General features: G+C 38.2%; 1 long non-coding RNA gene across 1 annotated transcript in view; it reads right to left on the minus strand.

The window, feature by feature from the left end:
* Positions 1-1,579: 1,579 nt before the first annotated feature.
* Positions 1,580-20,483, minus strand: part of LOC108495739 — a 180,272-nt gene continuing 161,368 nt past the window's right edge. Inside the window, exons 6-8 of the long non-coding RNA XR_001874220.1 lie at positions 11,454-11,520; positions 7,483-7,543; positions 1,580-3,404 (exon numbers count right to left, since the gene is read on the minus strand). This is a non-coding gene — a long non-coding RNA (uncharacterized LOC108495739). The remainder of the gene's footprint in view (positions 3,405-7,482; positions 7,544-11,453; positions 11,521-20,483) is intronic.

The raw sequence follows: 20,483 nt of genomic DNA on the forward strand, positions 1-20,483 counted from the left end.
GAAAAAAAAGAAAGAAGCCTGCATCTACCAAAGAATCTAAAGAAAAAGATGAGCTATGTAGAAAGTACGGATGCTCTGAGGATACATTTCTTCCATGTAAAAATGTCTGAAATTTTCCTTGGATGACGTTTTAAAAAGTTATCCAGCTAATCTTCAATATGTTACCAGGACAGTCTGGGACAGTATCTTACTGCAAACGCAGTTCTTGGTTCTTCTGTTTCCGCTTCATACTTGGTGTAGGGAGCAGGGTTGAGTCACAGAAATGCTGCCCAGAGCATTCCAGTGGGCAGGGGAGGCACTTTGCTTTGTCCCCCATCAAGCTTTACCCTAACTGAAGAAAACAAAGAGCAGGTTTTGAAGACAGTGTAAACTTTACCCTCACAGCTGGAGGCAGAGTGAATCAGTGGCAGCTAGCAATAAGGGACAGGCGAGAAGAAAACAAAAAGTGATGGAGAGAGACAGCCGCAGCACAAAGAGTTCATTCTGTGCCTCTGTTAAGAAGTCTGAAAGTCCCCTACTGGGGAAAAGTAATCATTAAAATGTTCATTAGAAAGAATATTACCCTGGGCATTCATTATTTATTGCAAGTCTTTATAAGCCATTACTCCTTAGATGTATTCCAATAAGTCCCCATGTACTCCTTGTCCTGCTGCAGTCTGTTAGCAGACCAAACATCTCACAGCAAGTGCCAATGATGCTCTATGGAAGTAGGACTTTTGGTTTACAAGGAGGTTTCTTTAACATGCACAGCTAGGATTTGAGCTTTTGTTGCTGAAACCACAGAGTATTTAATTTTAGGTTATCAGAAGGAAACAGTTATAACAATCAAAAATAGAGCCGAATTTACATAGTTTGTTCAGCAGTGCCAGTGGTTTTAAGAAGGACAAAATCATATTGGAAGTGCTGGTCATGCACACAGTACCCACCCCACTTCTCTAGCTATGTGTCTGCATTAGCTTCTTGGCCCCATAATATGAAATCCTCTACCCTGATTTACCTCTAGTGTTTGGTTGCTTTGCTTTATCTTCTCCAAAATTTACCTGTAACACAGGTCTTTTTTCATCATTTGAAATACAGAGTAGGTTGAGAATATAAAAACTACATATTAAAGTTATGCACTTTTACATGCACAGCATGAAAGGCAAACACAAAAGATTGCCAGGAGACTCGGCATATACCCCTACTTTCTCATTGCTTACTGGAAGTAGATGGCAACTGCGTACAAAATTTCCTTTGGTATATTGGTTTGTGTGGTTTTTAAGACAAACTCACAACCAAACATTCCCCCCATATCCACCCAGATCCTACTGTAGGGCACATGGCCTGCTGGAGCATGACTTTATCAAAGATTCACAGCACACCCTCCTCCTGCTCAAGTACATGTCACTGAGGCGCCATAATTCTCAGTTTAGCATTAGGTACAGGTCCAGGGTTGTATCCATGATGATTCTCCAGCCTCAGTATATAGTCACAGGTCTGCCACACTGCTGCAGCTAAGTCTGCCATTAGCTGATGCAGACTCCCATATACAGCAAATGCTGCCAGAGCGCACGAGAAAAATGTAACACACAGGCCTGTGAAATAGAACACGAACAGCTTTAGAAATTTCTCAGCACAGTTTATTATGTCACCATGCAGTTTCAGAAATATTGCTACTCGTTGGCGCTCATTTGAATGAAGACTCAGAGTCAAGGTAACTCAGAGGTGACAAATAACTTTATATTCTCTAATGAAGAAATACAGAACTTTCCAAAGACTTTTAAATTGGTCATACCATCACATGTGACACGCACATTAAGTTCAGTTGAATCACTTACTAGACTCTACAAACAGACTACCTCAACTATAAAGACAGAAGAGCAGCAAACTGCTTTTTGAAATTAAATCCACAGTGCACCTGAATTTAAAGTACTTGTTACAAAATCCCTGTGTATCTGGATCTTCCTAAATTAAGACATCCAATATAAGAGGGACAATAGTTCATAAATCAAATCTTCTCTACTGATCTAATTCTCTTGTTTTCCTAGAAGTATTCCTGCACTTCGGAACTCTTTTAATTATGGGAATGATAACCAGGCTGGCCAAACACATCAAGTAGCCTTAACGGTACGCAATGAAAAAGCAATAAACAAAATGTTAAATTCTACTTTCATTCTTGACCTGCAAACAGAGCATTAAACTTAACAATGATTCTTTTCAAAGCCTTCTCAGTTCCCTATTTTATAAAACCATTGTTCAACACGGTTAAAACCAAGTAAATACTGATATGGTAAGATATATTTCCACATATTCAGTCACAATATTAGTACAGGGAACAAAGAAAAGATGTGCCAAAGTATGGAATGATGAGACACATTCATAGTAAGTTGTCGGTATGTTCTTCCTTTACCCACATGCTACATGGTAGATTCTGAAGACACTTTTTCTCAAATTGCTTTGGGAAGAAAATTGAGTAGTTTACAGCCATACTGCTTTACTCAAGGTGTCTTGTGCTTGGGCACATTTAGTCATAACTGTCAATTTGACAAAATTCATTATTTTCCTTGAAATGAACTACTTTCAACACTGCAGAATACAATTTTACTGTTTTTCCTTTTACAGCACTGAACATGAGCACAATGTACTAGGCACACAAACAAAACCAATCGCATTTACCTGTCAATATGGCATCAATTAAGACAAAGTAAAATTTATTTTCACTTTAATTATAGAATTGTGTTTTTAAGCTGTAGCTTGTGGGGGTAGAGGGAACAAATTGGGAGTGTTGACTCTTTCTTATAGAAGGAATTACTCTAAAGATGGTTTCCTAGTTTCCTTTTTAATGAATGTGTACCTTATAAAAGACAGAAATACTATTTTTCTTTTCACATTCAAAATGGGTGAAGATTTAGTCTGGGTTAAGAGTTATAAAAATATCAAACCCAACAGACTAGACAAAAAGCAAATACTTTCCATTATTTCATCTTCATCATCTGACAGGAAATAATTCCTTTAAGATACCTAAATTCTGGTCCTCCGTTCTGTCCATATCTGTAGGTGCTATCAGTTAGCCAGGTGCAGTTAGACTGTAAAAATTACTCTTGACATATGTTAATTGATCTCTGTGTCTAGGAACCTAAGGATATGATAAGGATATAATACATGCTTCTAGTACACGGAAACCAGAGTCAATGTAATATAATGCTGTAATGAAAAAAATCAAATAATTTCCGTTCGGAGTGTGATTCTGTATGTTACTATTTATAACTTACCCACTGTTAAAATCTGGTTTTCCAGATGCTTTCCCATGTCTTTTGAAAAGAGCTGTGACGGTAAAAAGGTCTTCTCACTCTCTGGTAAGGATAAGCATCAAAAGCAGAAGTCTTGTCAAAATCTAAAACCAACGTGATACTCTTGTGCAAACCCTGCAGAAAAGCAAAAAAACCAAAATCTTTCTATGCTTTTGACAATTCATATAGTTACAGTTCTGCTCTGCATTAAACACAACATTTTTCGGTATATGGAAGAGAGAGGAGAGGGAGAGGAGAAAGGGAGGAGATGGAGAAGGACGGAGGAGAGGGAGAGGGAAAGATGGATGGAGAGGGAGAGGAGAGGGTCTTTTGATCCGCATCAAAAGTCTTTGTCAACACTAGAAAAGAGGGCTTACAATTTTGCCACATTGAATGGATATTCGGATGAACAGATAAATTAGGCTGAATTTATTACTGTTTATAAGCTCTCTACTTTTCCAGAGGCAGAAAAGTAATGTGACTGCACAACTGTAATAATCCCACAGCATTCACAGATTTAATCAGCTGTAAAATATTAGTTATATAGTAGATACCTAACACTTCTGTGTGTCATAGGACTTGCTGGCTAAAGACAGATGTCTTCACTGTGTGTTTTCAATAGATTTCCTCTATTACACCTCCTGAAGTTACTTGAAAGAATTTAATATTCTCACTTCCTCCTAGGTAAATCACTCCTGTGTTTTTCCTCCTGGAGTTTATTGTCTTTTTCTGTATTGTGTTTAGATTGAGGTCAATGTTCTGGTCTCTGTTTCCTCCCCAGCTACCCCAACCCACTGCCTCTCTTCCAGGCAGGAAAACCCAAGTGACGGTCAGCGGCAAAGTGAAGGTCAGAGATTTCCCTGGTTGTCCTTCAACGCCTTCCTACAGCAGCCTGAGTCAGCAGCACTCCTCACAGATCAGATCTGCCTGGTCTCTTGAGGGCACTCAAAGAATAAAACTTCACGACTGATGACCCCTTCATGAGAAATACAGTCATTTCTAATCCAATCCTTCACCCTAATGAAATGCTTTTCTTCACAAAGAGTTTAGCGGTTTTCTCTTAAATCTGGTTCACATCCTATCCCACGTAGGAGAGGATATGAACCATCTGAAGTATGTCTGAACAGAATTTCCATCCATTTAACTTCATTTGAATTCCTATTTGGACAGCAAGCAAGTAGAATTTTATGCATTTTTAATAGATGTGGGTTTTTTCGTTTAATGTTTTAGCATGTCCTTAAAAATTATGAGTCAATCCACATTTCACAAAAATTTCTGTTGTTCTTAAACACAATTTTTAACTAACGCTCCCTTCACAAATAATATTGTGCTGGAAGAGCAAAGATTTGGTTTTAAACTGTAAATCTAAACTTTCAAAAACGCGTATTGATTCTCATTTCTGATTATCCAATAGAAGTCAATTTACGGCCTTCTAAAAGTGGATATTCAGTATTCTCTGATATCCTATTGAGTTACTGCTGTCAACGGTATATAAGCTTTGACCAACACAGCCGTCTTAGTCCAAAGCCTATCTTGAAGCTTGATGGTTACTCAGTAAAAAATATGAGATACAAATATTGTTCAATTATAAGGGGAAGACTGGCTGACAAGATAAGTAAAATGCAGTTGTGCTGCAAGGGGCAGATAATTCTCATGCAGAGTCAATAGATGGAGAACATGAAGGCCTCTGTAGCATTTTTTCAAGAATTTCCTTGTTTGCTAGCACAAGTTCAGCTGAGACAGACAAAAACATCATCACTCCAAAGTATCACTTTTTATTTACAGTAACATGATGTACCCTGGAGCATACAGCCTCATGGTCAAGGCATTACCAAGGACATCAGACACCTGCCTTCACTTTCCCTGGGTCAATGCTGCATACATCTTCAGTGGGTCTCTCATGTGATGGTATGCCCACCTCTGGTGCAGTGGCCCAGCTCCCAGAGCAGGTTGCACAGTCTCAGCCCAGGTTGCAACCCCTGTGTGATCACAAGGCACATAGGTGCATGGAGATGGGATTCCCAGCAGCCAGAGGCTGCTTCAGTTGGTCAAGCTGCCGAAGGAAAGGGTAAATGGACAAGTGTGTAAGGAATTCCTCATTTCTCTACACCACAGCTCTTCTTTAAACTCACTGTTCATCGTAGGATTTACTCATTAACCCCTTCCGTATTCACGGGCCTCACTCATCCCTTTGGGTGAGGGTGGCTAGATCAAGCTCACTTTTTTGTTCAAAGTAGCCAGTGTTAATATCATCATTCGCTTTAAACTATAGCACAGAGGGGAGAAGACTTTTGCAGGAAAGAGGCAATCAGAACCTTACACCAATAGCACCCTTAGGGGCCTGAATCCACATATCCCTCACTCAGCAGAAAACCCTAGAGCACTTCCAAGTAAGCTTTGGTTGTTCTTATTTGAGGTGAAGCATACAGCTTTGAATGCTGGGGTGGAAGCTCTGACAATATTGCACCACCATCACTATCCACATTCCTAAATGGAAGCAGCCACGGCTGCTTGTTTTTGTGCTCAAACCACTGATGTCATCACAAACAGACCTACTAAACCCAACTCTTCAGAAGATGTCAAATCAGGGAAGCCCATTTTTTGACTTCTGATGGTGCTTTCACCATGCCAGGACACTCAGTCTTGCCAAAATGGTATTACTTCTGAATAAAAGCAGTGATACTTAAAAAATTATTCACAAAATTGTGTCTCTGAGCTTTCAGAAACCATGATGTCTGCAAATAGCCTCACAAAGTCTCAATCTGAACTGAAATTTAGACATCTGAGTCTCACTAAAGGGGCTTGAGTCCTCCCTTTATCCAGTACAGATGGGTCTATTTAAGGCTAAGAATTGTACATATCCTGGTAGGTTAAGCAACATCAAATATCTTTCCTGTCAAAGTGGTGGGGCAGCCTCGACACAGTTGTAGTCTGGATCAGCTAGGCTTTGGGAGAGTGCCAGATTATATCTAATTCCTACCCACAGCTCAGAAGTTAGTATAGGTCAGAGACTTCTCCCAGAAGTCAATTTGGGTTTTTGGACTGTAGGAGAGTTCAACACTATGGACACAGGTCCTTCCATATTTAGAGCTAAACTTGATAACATGGCAGTGAGGGACAGACACAGAAATCCTTTCATGTCTCAGCAACTATATTCCATAGTCCAAGTCAGCAAAGCAGAGAAGAATGTATATATATTACACAAAGAAGGTTTGTCCTTTGTTGGGAAGTTTTTGTTCTTGGAGACAAAAAAAAAATCTGCTAATGACAGGACATATCATATTCTTAAGTTGCACTTGTAAAATGGAAACACAGGGTCACAGCTGATAAATAGCCAGAGAGAGCATTCACTAAGCTGATTATAAATATGTGTTCAGATAGCTCAGGGACTCTGAGGATTGAAATCATGAGATACTCTACATGGCAACACAGTTATTTAAATACCTCCTCTTCCACTGGGAGTTCAGCCATTATTCAAAGAGAGGAAGTATATTCCCACCTGAGTGCTCCAGACATGGGACAGTTATGAAAAGCTTTCTGAACAAACGAAGCAAATGTCGTATCCCACAGGGAGACCGAACAACAGCTTCTGTCACAGCCTCAAGATCGACTGTACCTGAATGAACAGAGGCTGGAAGGTAACCAGGTTCATGGGCAGCAGTGTTTGTTGAAGTCTGTCACTCCCTCTCACGGGTTACTTATATAGGTTTAAAACTTTATACAATTGCAATAAATATGGCTAACAGCATGAAAACTATTAGATTAAAATATAAACAGTTGAGGCTATAATGCTATTAAAATGGACGTTCAAGTATACCGTAACCATTTCTACAGCTGTTTTGGAAAGTCTCTCTTTGGCAAAACACGCTGGATTGTCATTCTAAATGTCTGTGCTTCCCATGCTGGTTTCCTGAGGAAGGGTTTGTATATGGACTTGTTTATTTATCACATTTTTTTACCCCTCTTAGCTGTAGCTGTGGATTCCCCAGCCTTTTGAAAATTAGTCATTAGTTGCCTTGTTTGACCAGGAGAAATCTGTAAAGAAACTGGCTCTTGTCCAGAGGGTTCCCGAAATTTTCTACCAACCTTGTGTAAGAGCTTAATAAAGTCAGATTTAATTTTATGTAAGATTTGTTACATAGCCATAGGTGTTTTGTGAGAACAGAGAGCAAAAGAACTGAAATTATGTTTACTATTCTGAAGTAAATCATACCAAATGAAGTTCAGATGGAACTTGCCAAGGTGATCAACCTCCCAACTGGAACAAGAGCCATCTAAAATGAGAACCAAAAGAAATCAGCATCACCTACATCCACATGCCCTGAGGCTATTTTGAAGGCAAATTCCTTGGCTGTGCCAGCCTAAAGTGGCAAAAAACTCCCACAAAAACAATGGACAATCACAGTGTTTATGACCTTCTGTCCCTCTAGTGTTGATCTTTTTTTCTCTGGGAAACAGAAAGCAACCTGTTCTTATATGTTTTAAAAACAAACACTTCATCACAAATGCCTCCCCCTGTGGAGGAAGGCATACAGAGCAAACACCTAACGGATTTTAGTCATGTCATTTAATATGCTGTTAGAAGCAGAACAGATGCTACAGCAAAAAGCGCTTTCTAAAGCCAGCATAACAGTATAAGATGTAGTAAAATACTAACTCTTCAGAAGACACTTGTGCACTTGGCACTGAACATATGAAGCTTAACAAAATACTGTCTTACGTAGACTGCAAGTCCTATTTTTAGAAGTTATGTCCCTGACAACAGTATCCATCATTTTCTGAAGTCCGCAGTCCTGTGTTGATTTTCAGTCACATCTATAATGTCAACAGTCAGTCACCCATAGAGTGCTGCATGCAGCACAACCACCTGAATGCTCTTGTTCTGATCACTGATTATGGAGTTGTCCTGTATCGTTACATACTTGTTGGGTGAGAGCAATGCAAAGTGCTATTTCTCATTTCAGCTGGCTGGAAGGACTTGCCCATTCTTGACAATCAGCTGTTCTGACTAAATTATAACCCCTCCTCATGCTTCAGGATATTATGAGCTATGTAAAGCTTAGAAAAGCACCTACTGCTTGCCCACCTTCTCAAGAAACCGGAATGACAAGCTGACATCAGCCCGACGCTTCTTGCTGTGGTATGCTCACGCACTGGCTGATACCAGATTCAATTTAAGATCTTGTTCTTCAGCACAGATCAAGGACTGGGCCTTGTATATCTCATGTACTACCTTGCTTGACAGCTTACCATGACCTAGCATGACAGCTGTGGTCATCGGTAATCACTGCCAAAAGGGAGGATCATAGGACTGGGTGGAAAGGAAATCAGACATTCCTGGCAGCTGGCCTGCAGCTCTGAAGCTTCCTTTCACCAAACATCAGGCTGAAAACAGATCTCCGCTTGCTGAAGAGAAAAGTATGGGCTTCCACTTTTCAATCACTTTTCCTTAGTGCAACATACAAATGGTTTCCTTTCCCTGAAGAGAAAAGGAGAAAAGAGAAAAGGCAAAGGGAAAAAAACCCCAGGTGTTCACCCAGCAGAGTGAAAACAAAGGGCCAGAGAAGGCTGTTCCTCCCTGGTTTGTTACTGTCGTTTTTGTTAGCAACAGTAGATTAGGCAGGCAGGGAATGACGGCCCTTGGAAAGCAAAACAGAGAAGTGTTTACCATATAAACAGAGAATTAGTTACACAACACAGAAAAGTTTTAACTTGTTTTTTGATGAGCATACTACTCAGAAAAGGATATATTACAGCAGAATTTAATATATGTCTTTATTGTTAAATTTTCACAAATTCAGTAAATACCTACAAGTGCGGTTGCCCTCAAGGGCTCGGCAGAATTGCCTCCACCTCCAAGGAAAAAAACCCCAATTTTTTCCCATAAATAACTCATCTGAACACAAAGAAATCCTATGGTGTTTAGTCCAATAAGCACTTCTCTTATAAATGTGGAAGAGGTTCTGCTTGTTTTGCTAAAATTGTATCTTTTTTAGGGCAGATGGAAGAGAAAGTAAGAAAGAGGAACAACCACTGACAGCAATTGTGAAATAACATGGTCTACAAAACCATTGATTTGAAAACAAGTAAGAAAGATTTAATGGCTATGTCTGCCATGGTAAAACCCCAAAATTCAAGAATTTCCCTGGCTTCTGGGCCTGCCAATAATTTCAGAACAGTATTGTGAAATCCTACAGCTATTTGTTCCAGCTGAGTCTGCTTAATTAAAATTCCTCAGCACTTAGACATATTTCCTTAACAGCAAATGATATAAATAATCACTTCAGGAGACAGCGGAAGATATAACATGGGCTCTTTTTTAAAAAAAATATTGTTATTATAAAACTGAAAGACAAAAGCAATAGCAATAGTTCCATAACAGATTTTTGTCAAACCGAACGCAAGCAAAACCATCTTGAAGTTTCTGAGGCTGTACACACTGACAGTTTAAAAGTCTTTCTCTAATCCCACCGCCACAACTCTTTCAAGTGAACAAACATGCAAAGACATTTCAAGCACTATGGCAATATTGACTTGGAGCATTGTTAACTCCTACCAAAATGCTGTGGGAAGCACAGCAAAATGATAAAAGATTTCATTTATTAATCTGTGATGAAAACCAGGCTTCTGTTGATGGAGGGGGCAGGGGAAAGGGTAAAGATAGGCTGGTCTGTTTAATGCTTGGCCCAGATATAGGTGATTTTTGAAAAAAAGAAAAGCAAGCAGCTGAGCACAGTGCTTTTGGCTGTGTCTGTAGGTTGACAGTTGCCAGCACTCACAAAGCAAAAGTTATGTAACACACTCCTATCAGGAATCAGAGTTCAAAAACATTGCATGAAGTCCCATGTTGCTCCTGACAGAGCAATTGTTTCTGATAATGAAAAGTCTGTATCACCCTGATTCAGCTGTCTTGGCCCTCTCCGATGGCAGCACTTTGTGCTTTCCCTCAGTCTCTTCTCCCTTCCTCCCAACGATCTCTGGTCATTTCTTAAGGAGACTGATCTCTTCCCTAAATGCTTTCACTGGCTTTTGCCAGAAGAAAATAAAAATAAAGGAGGAAACATAGTTTTGCCCCTCCCATATCTCTGAAACAGACTGTTTTTCCTTGCTTATCATTTGGAAAACCTCATTTCTTTGGCAAGTGCAAAAGAAACACTGCATTTACGATCAAAAGTATATTCATCACAATGCAGTATTGATTGAATAGCTTTTCTGACTTAATTTTGAAAACAAAGACCTAAATTTCTGCAATCTGCCTCCCAGAAATGTATTTACCCCTGATGGAATCACTTAAGGTACTTTTTAGGAAAATTCTGCAATTTTTTGCAGAAATAATTATTGGATGACTTGTTGAGTGAGGAATTTCATTTGTAGTCACTCTGCCACTTTTATATCATTAAAATCAACCAGGCACATGGATAAGAGCATGTAAGTATTTAAGGTGTCTAAATTAGAGTTCATAAAGAAGAATAATGCAGGACAGCTCTTTCAATCTGTATTAATCGGGGTTTTTTTATACCAGTACATAAATGTGTAAATATTAGTCAATATATTTCAGCATGTAAATAACAGCAATCTAATTCCTTGATTAAATCTAAATATGAAAAATAAAAGTTAAGTAAAATTGCAATAAGGGTCAGAATTAGTATAAAGTGCCCATACTATCAACACTATTAAACTGTGCTTTCTTTTAATTCTGTTTTCAGTGTAGTTGCTGATATAGTTAACAGACAGCTTATTCTTTAAGAAAGACAGAAATTTGATTCATATCATTGTGTCGAAGTAAATACAAAATTTAAGCCAAAATGTGTTTGGGATGTTGAATCCATGACAGTCAGTCAAAGGATTTCCATTTCTTTCAGCAGACTTCAACACAGATACTTGGAGTCAGGATATCTAGGCAAGATATGTTTAATGTTAAAGTAATGATTTATAAGGTACTGGAAAAGTGTACTGATAAAAACCTTCAAAGCACAATTAGATAGATTGACAGATAAAATATCCACATGTAAATCTCAATGTATTTCATCATGTGCATTGAAATAAAGGAGATGAAAGTTGAAAAATATAAAAGTTATTTCTAAAACAGCAACAGAAAGTTTTATTATTCTTTCAGACACAGTTAATTTTCAAATAACTTCATTATCTTATATTTAAGAATAATTTTTTCTTCAATTATTTTACCTTAAATATCAGGGATTTTGTTTGTTTATTTGTCCATTCTACTTTCCTTGGGTTAAAATGATAAATCCTAGAAAGAAGGAAATAGAAAATTATAAGGCACCTTTTAAAAAAAAAAAAAAATCAGTCTTCAATTCTCAGTTAGACAAAGAACAGAAATACTTCTGCTCTATTAATTTGTGGTCTAAGAAGTCTCAAGCCATATATGTGGAGGAAAATTAATCTTTGTTTCAATAAAAAGAGCATTTAAAGTTACTAATATTAAACATCAATTGGTAAATAATAAGATTCTTTTCACTTTAGCAACTCCAAACATTAGTTAATTCTTGCAGTGAAGCTAATGGATTCATTTATATTACTCTGAAGCACAGAAATGTTGACCATGTTCCCAAGTCAATGAGAGAATCAGCTGCAGAACTCAAGTGCTACAGGTTCAAGATCCTAGTTATAAGAAATACCTTAAATTTGAATAAAACACAGCAAGAACTGCCCATCATGACTCAGACCTCAAATCCTACAACCACTTCAAAAACCTCATGAGTCCTGCTTCCATGAGTTCCCAGCGAAACCCAGGCAATACTGCTTAACTGACCGTAGGCCACAAAGCTACACAAGACCTGCCTCAGTTTTTATAACTAGAATAAATAGGGCTAATGGTACCAACCTCTTTTTAAAATGCTTTGCATTTTTTCAGAAAAAGCACAGAGTTATACTGATGTTGGACCTATGCCTACAGAAATCAAACATAGCTCACAGATTCAAACACGGTTCATAGACTATGTCATTCCAATCTAGAGCTCTGAGACAAATGAACAGAAAACATGGCAAGTGTCAGCTTGCAACTTCATGAAAAAACATTGTGAATGAAACGTGTAAAGGAGCAGCTGCATAAGCAAATAGAAATCCTGATTTGTATAGCTTACAGTCATTGAATGTCACACCATAACCAAAATAAAATATTTATTGCTACAAGGTGTTATATAATTTGGTTTCTTTTCTCCCTCCAGCATATTAAACTTCGAAATCTTAATGTCTCATTTATGTTGTACATGCTTTGCAAAATAAGGTCAATTGCCTATGAATCTACATAAAACAGCAATTTGCTAAAGATTTTGTTGGATTTGCAAAGCAAAAGAAAACACATAAACAGAGTTACTGTATATTATTTAAAACTCAAATTCTTCAAGTCCTAAATACAAATTCTGGAGTACGTTTTGAACAAATTGTTGATTAGCTGTAAGAGTTATAGCACAATGTTAGATAATATTGAAAACTTGCATGGTAAGCTGAAATTAGCCTGAATTTAAACAAAACTTATAATAATGTACCTGGGCCTAGTGATATTGGCACTACTACCAAACAGAAGTCATGTCAATATTGATCTGAAGTGAGAAGAGAGTGAGACCTTTCGTGGTTTGAAAATATTGCTATGGAAAAATGGAAATTAACCAACTTTAGTGTTCACTTGAGTAAGAAAGCAAGTTATGATCATATAAACTAGAGTGAAAAAAAACCAGTTCTGAAATGAACCCTTTGCAATAAACCACTTTCTGATTGATACCATTGACTTCAGCAGCAGATATAGAGGCATATTTACCTGGACACTTTTCAAAATCATTACTGAAGGAAGATAAATTATTACAGTATCTAATCTTCAAAACACGACTACGACACGTTCATAAGGTCTAACCTCAATTTCAGAAAACACAGACTATTTGTCTTACAGCCAAAATAGACAATGGATCTCGGAAAGCTGGATGACCTGTGGAAAGCACTGTAGCAGAAATAGCTACTTTCACCAGTTTGCTCCACTCCGTTTCTCAGCACCATCAGTTAAGGATTGCTGCAAGGATTTTCATCAGAACAGAGTACAGCAAACTCTCATTCCCTGGTAAAGTGTCAGTCCTGCTTTCTGAAACAGAAGATGTTTCCTAAAATGCCTTCCAAACTGAAGCTTCTGCACACTCAGAAAGTAGCAGTACAAGAACTATCACAAGACTTGCGGTCCTATTTACATTCCAAGCCAATCACAATAATTATTATACCTATTCAATGAGGTATAAGGTACAATTGTGTTCATACTTACACTGAATAGAAAATACTGCTTTTTCATTCAGGACCATAGTTTTAATTAATTCCTTCTACATTCCACAGAAATATGTGCTAAAAAGCATGTTGGTGGTGCATGTCAATTCTCACTCTTACTCTCTTTGACTCTCACTCCATTTCAGAGTAGTAGAAGGTATTTGAAGTGTTGAGTTGATATTTGTTTGAATGCTATGGCTGTCTTTGTTGGCAAGATTCATCCCATCTGCTTTTACCTATGTAAAATTGGGTATCATCTCTAAACCTCATCTAGGATTCCTGCACCCTATTCATCAGAAAAGTATTAGGGACTACCAGAGAGTAATCATCTCATTCTTATTTTAGGTAGTTTATGTAGTTCAGACGAATCACTGTCTGGATACAGGCCTATTTCTATTAATGAAAAAAGAAAACAGAAGAGTAAATTGCTCATGTGCATCTAAAGTCACATTTAGACCATTAAATGTAGGTGAAATCCATTTCACCTTTACTGATTGGCATCCACTCAGGACTGGACTATCTAAGACTTACATCATGGACCTTCCTAGGCCTTGGTGAGAAAACCCACACTAAATCTCCACCCATTAGTGAGCAAAAATTTAAGGATGCCAGCAACTTTTATTAAAAACAATAACTACACCAGTCCCTATGGCATAGTGATTCATGAAATTACTTTGTTTATAGCATCTCAAATAAAGGAAATTCTGTAGTCTCCAATATAGACACTGAAGTGCAATATTATAAAAGTTTATAAGATTTCAAATGGTTAATAATAAACAGGACAAAAAAACCCCACGTCCATATGCTGGCAGAACAACGCCTCATGAATCATGCACCTACTGTGAACAAATATTTGTTGGAGGGCTTCATTGGGTTTTTTTGATGTGTCATACTGCATTCATAGGAAGACATCTGAGAAGAGAGGATGAGCAATGAAATAACAAATGTTTGGGGTTATAGTAATAGCCATTTTTAAACCTTTGGCTGGATCTTCTCCAAGACTTTCCACTAGTACTCCTAGATACAAAAACATCAGTCCCATCACAGAGGCCCCCCCCGCAAAAAAATAAGAGAATGAGCTCAAAGCAGGATACTTATGCATCCCAATAAACTGGCAATTTAAGCTAATGATGTAGGAGTTTACAAATGCATAGTAATTTCAACACGTGACAGAGAATTTTATGGCTAGTATCAGCCTCACTAATTGTGTTCCTATATAATCTAATGATCTTGTGATCAGCACAGGAAAGACACAGGCACTGTCAGATGAAAGACTTGGGGCAAATATCTGACTGTTGACCAAAATCTCTCCCTCCTTCTTCCCTCCCCATAGCATCCAAACTACTCTAACTCTCTGCAATGTAGGTATGTGTTCTAAAAAAAACTGACAGAAATGAAACATCTATCTCAGATAATGGACACACCAGATCTCCCAAATCCTTTTTTTGCCCCCTCTGTTCCATGTTACTCTAGGCAGCAAAATGCTACAGAAGATGCACAAGCTTTTTAATAAAAATTAAATTAAATTTAAAATACCATATGTATTTAAAATACTTAATGAAAACAATAAAACATAAAAATAACTTTTGACACAATGATGTTGTAAATATTGTTTCAACTTGGTCTGAAAAGGTTGGAAACATTATAAGAAAATCATCAGTAGTGAAAGAAATTTTTTACTTAACACCACGTCTGAAACAGAAATGGTGGTTATAACAATGGGAATCTGGGGAAGAAAAGGCTATTGCATATATGGTCTGAGAAGACTGTGTACACCCAACACTAGGAAAGGATCTTTCTTTTGTGATTCTTGCAGGCCCTTCTTCACTGTGTTCCTCTCCAAACACAGTTGCCTGTAAAGCCAATGACCAGGCAAGGTATTGCAGGGAAATGGAGAGGGAAGCACAAAGCTCAATTAGAGTACATTCTGAGTAAAAGTTGTTTTATCTTCAAGATGGAGAAATGAAACAGTCCACTGTTTGAGAAAATCATGAATACCGAAGAAATCTCTTTGGTTAAGACAAAGGCTACAGATTCCATGCTGGTGGTGTGGACCTTGTGCCTTCCAGGATGCACCTCCACTGAGGTACCCAGTTCTGGCAACCAGTGGATAGGTACATTGAGCAGCATGGTTTGAATCACTTTACTAGGTATTTTGCTAAACCCTCACTGAAAGCACAAAAAGAAAGACAGCTGAATTGGTTCTGTGTTACAGTTCTTCCTAAAGGATGTGGGAGAAGTGAAAACTTATGCTTTCCACAGATATAACTGAACAAAAAGGAGGCATGGCCACTAGAAGACTACAAAAACAGTTGAATTCATCTGGAAGAAAACATCCTCACGTATGTCCACAATGAGATTGAAAACTCAAGAAATGAAGAACAAAGGGCATCTATGAGGGATCGCAGACAGTCAATAAGCAACATCTTGCAACACAGCTGCAAAGATCAATACAAATTTGCGTTGCATGCACATACACATCTGGAGATAGTGCAGACTGTACATTTTAATAGCTTATACAGTTCCCATATGATCCTACATGGAATACTACAGTCAGTTGAGCATCAGATTACCAGAACCATATGATGAAAACTAGGGAAGTTTCTGAGGTGAGAAATGCTTTGTAGTAGTTTACTATTTAATTTTCTGTATAAACTCATTTATAACATATTTAAGAGCTTTCAGAGAAAGGACTGTAAAGAGCAGTCTAGTAGTATTTGCGATGTAAACACCAGAATATGGGGAACAAATGAAGAATGAAGGGAACAAATTAGAACCATAGGCATCAAAAAATTATGCATGTATTAAGAAAAAAAAACTGTTGAACAAAAAGTATCAGGCTTTGGAATAATGTCTTAGAAAATACAAGGGAATCTTCATAGCATGAAAACCCAACTAGAAGAACATAAGACCAGATGACTTAAATAGGCCATTTCAAAAATACACCTTTCAGATCTTACCCTGTCCTAGTTTTGTTGCTATTAATTGGAATGAGGTGAAATCTAAAGAAATTAGGGACACTCACAAATACATCCAAGAAAGTAACGAGGAACATGTCTGTATTTTTCTGTGTGGACTCCTTTGAGGGTCTGCTTGCCAGAAGAGTGCAGAGACACTGAACTCATGGCATAACGTGCGAGGCTGACTCAAGGACTCCATAACAAAGTTATGTTAACCATATTAACCAGTTATTCTGTAGTTTCTTCAGCCAAATAAGGAACCTCCCAGATTTAGCATTTATATTTTTCTATGTTTTGAATTAAAATTTTTCATTGTTTTGCATCTAGTCAGTAAGAATTTCTCCGAGATCTATTTGTTTCCCTGTCTTCAGGGGATACAGCCTTTAGAAACACAGTAAGTCCCACAGAGACGTCAGAAGCAGCGGGTGGAAATCAGTCACGCAGTCCTTGCCTTCAGCACATCAGCTGACTGACTGTACCTGATGAACTGATTTATCCAGTGCAGAGATTTATAGACTCTGTGTTATAATTTAACTGTTGGCACAGCAAAATATGCTATCCACTTCATCTTCTGCAGACATGTTTCTGCAAAGGCAAAGACATGCATTTACCTCTCGTCCATCTGCAAGGCTCTACTGTTTGCTGCAATTACTGCTTGCCTGCAGACTTCTCTAATTACTGAGCAAAGAGAAAAGAATTTTTCTAATTGCTGAGAGGTTTTAGTTTCCCAAAATAGTTGACCTTCTTCCTTTTTGAAGAAAAACTTTCCTCTGCCTCTCTGCCTGCCTCCCCACCCCCTTCCTGCTGGCAGACATGAGAAGAAAACTGTGTTTGTTTTCACGGTAGATGGGAGGCCGGGGCAGTGACAAGGCTGATCTCACAGTTTCCAGCTGTAATATTTGATTTCTTTACAACTGCACATATGCAGAACTCAGAAACTAAACTAGTCCAGTAAAAGCAATCTGTGTAAAAATATCTCGGCTCAAAAAAACCCCAAAAGATTTGAGTGGAAGCAGCATGCTTCTTGATGTGAAAGCAAATACTCCAGCTAAGACACAAGGGTTACTTGGATCAAACTGCTGAACCCTGAAGCTGAGCATCTACTTCCACATATCAGATTTTCAGGTGCTGAAGATCCTGGATTTTACAGTAAAACTAGACAAAACTGGCATTTTTAGGTCACCTGAAACTGTCCCTGTAGGGCTCAGGAGAGTAACTTCAAGGCCTGCTTAGAAAGAAAAGAAAAAAGACCAACTATGATTACAAACTTTTCTTATCTCTCACTAAAAGAGATAACTGTGTATCAGTCATCATGGCAATGCTGGTTTGCTGGTTTGAAGTTCACATAATTTTAATGTGCAGAATTCTTGTCTTCAGCTTTACAGTAACATTAATGGTATACAGGATTTACATTGGTCACTTTCAGACATTAGAGGCATTTTTCTACCTAGTTTTTCTTTGCATTCTTGTGTTTGGACAATGAGAAGAATGACAGAAAAATATTTCAAGAGAAATTTGAGCTAGGTAAACAGGATTTTCAAAAGCACATGGATAATTTTTTAAGTAATATTTTTAAGAACCATAAAAAAATGTATGACCTTCTGCTGGAGAAACTCAGAACTTCTCCAAATGTAAGAGCTGAAGTCTGAGGACGAAAGGAATTAAATAAATTAAATATACAAGTCTTTTTAACAGGATTGTCCACAATGTTCAGATAATGGACATCCAAAGGACACTATACTCCTAGTCCTGGCATTAACTTCATTATCTTTCTAGTTTTTATGAACTATAAGTTCAAGGCAGGAGGATTAATATATTCATTTTTATTTTGTTTTAATGGAAAGATTTCCCTCATGTACAGACTTTCAAATTGAGATTCACCAAGTAAGACACTCTTCTGGAAGACTGTGAGATCCTTTTGTTTACTCTCAGCCCAGCAGCTGGGATTCCACCTATCCTGTGGCCCCAAGAAGTTGAGCCCAAGCTTGCAGACTCACCAAGCCTGGAAGCCCTGAGACTTCCTAGTTCCAAGGGAGGCTCCCAGGTTCTAAACTACAGCAGCTCCCAAGCAGACTGGCATGAGGCTGTGTTGCAGACAATTAAAAGGGTTTCCTTAAAAAGAAGCAAATTTCCTTAGCAAGCCTTTTTCACCTCTATTGGCAGATCAAAGATGACACTTTGCAGCCCACTTTGTTTCATCCTGTTCAGCTTTATAACAGAAGATGTTTTGTGGGGAAAGGCTCCGGACAGCTCTAGCTGTCCATGCATTCTTACCTTAGAAACAACTTTTGTGTTTAATGCAAGACCAGTGACATGGAAAAGATCTCTTGTGGACAGCATTATAACTACTGTGGTGAGCCCTACTGTTACTCTGCAAGTTATCAGGCAAACCTGGCTTTCGTTCATATTTTCTAGAGACCATCTGGACAGAGTTTGTGTGTGGTCCAAAACCTACCAATAAGAAGGTTCAAATGGCCGACATTAAGAGTTAGACCACTGTTACACACCTGGGGAGCTGGATATTTCCAGCTTTGCCATTAACTTCTCTGGACCCTTTATTCACCAAGCACTTGAATTCAGCAGGAGCTGTTTCCATGCCTCCTTGGCATAGAGGGACGATAGGAAACACTTGCATTTCTTTCAAATCAGAGAAACCTTATTTCAATTTGAGTTTTGGAAAAGGCTTGGGAAGTACTAATTACTACATCTGGTTCATTCCAGGACAAGTAGAGAGAGAAGAAAAACAAGGCTCTTTGACTCCTGTTGCAAAAGAGTAAAGCAGACCCAAAGGAGAAGCAAAGACAGAGGTACAAGGTAAACCAGCCTTGGATGTGTCTTAGAAAGACATTACAGTACACTTCTCACTCTCTCTCAACCAGCCCCATTCTGACACCACAACGTAGAGTAACTTGGGATGACTCTGGACTAGGCCAGCTGTAGGCAGCTTCTCCATAACTGCACACTAGTTGGGAACTGCTACACAGCCATGTTCGCTCTGATGCTGTGCCCTCTTTAAGGCAAACTATAGGAGACTATTGCCAAAGGTACTCATTCCTCCATTCCCTGCCAGCAGCAATTGCTTTTGGTCAACATAGCTCCCAATTAACTCTTTGCACTTCCTGAGCAGCAACGCGGAAACAATCTAGGATGAACCTTGTGCCTCAGATATTGACCAAACACTTTATTAATTTCCATTAATCTGCTTGGTCTGTAAAAATGCTTCTCCTGCATAATATTTGTATCAAATGATTTCCACACTAAGTTCCTACTTGTAGATTTTCTAGTGTGATTCAGTAAATCATTTACTCAGCCCCAAAACACTGCTATCCTTCCAAATATTCATGTGGCTATCTCTTTGCATATTTACAGCTGGTAATTTTTAATTAAAATTAATTGAACTGCAGAGTTCACTGTGGCATAGTTACTTTGCAGTGCGTTATTCCACACATGGGATTTCAAGATTATTATAAAAAAGAAAATAATCAGCTTATTTTGCTCGCACTCTATCCGAGTTTGATCGTATCTGAGAGTACTAAGGATATTTAGTGTAAGAGGTTTCATAGCTAACCTTATCCTTATCCCGCTTGTGGCTTCTACCAAAACACAACCTCCCACTCTGACAGAAAGTGTCATTATGAATACAAATGTCTGTGGACAACTTTTTATTTGGCATCTGTATAACATTATGGACTTGTTATCCACAAAAGAGTTTTACTTTCCTCAAACTGGAATTAAAGTGCGTTAGGAACCCATGAAAAATGTTGTTATTGCACATCACATTGGGTCAGGCAGCTTTAGAAAATCCCCAGAAATAAAGGAGAAAACCATTCGCTTTTTTCCTGTACCATCAGTATCATCTGACCAACTGCTAATTGTACTGCTGAGGTTTTAAAGACCTCTATTCAGGTAAGTGCTGGCCAAAAAAAACCTCTCTCATTCATCAAAGCACAAGTACTTTCAAGAGTAGCCTAGTAACACAGAAAAGACT

Source organism: Lepidothrix coronata, unplaced genomic scaffold (genome assembly GCF_001604755.1).
Source record: "Lepidothrix coronata isolate B3197 unplaced genomic scaffold, Lepidothrix_coronata-1.0 Scaffold33, whole genome shotgun sequence".
Lineage (NCBI taxonomy): Eukaryota > Metazoa > Chordata > Aves > Passeriformes > Pipridae > Lepidothrix > Lepidothrix coronata.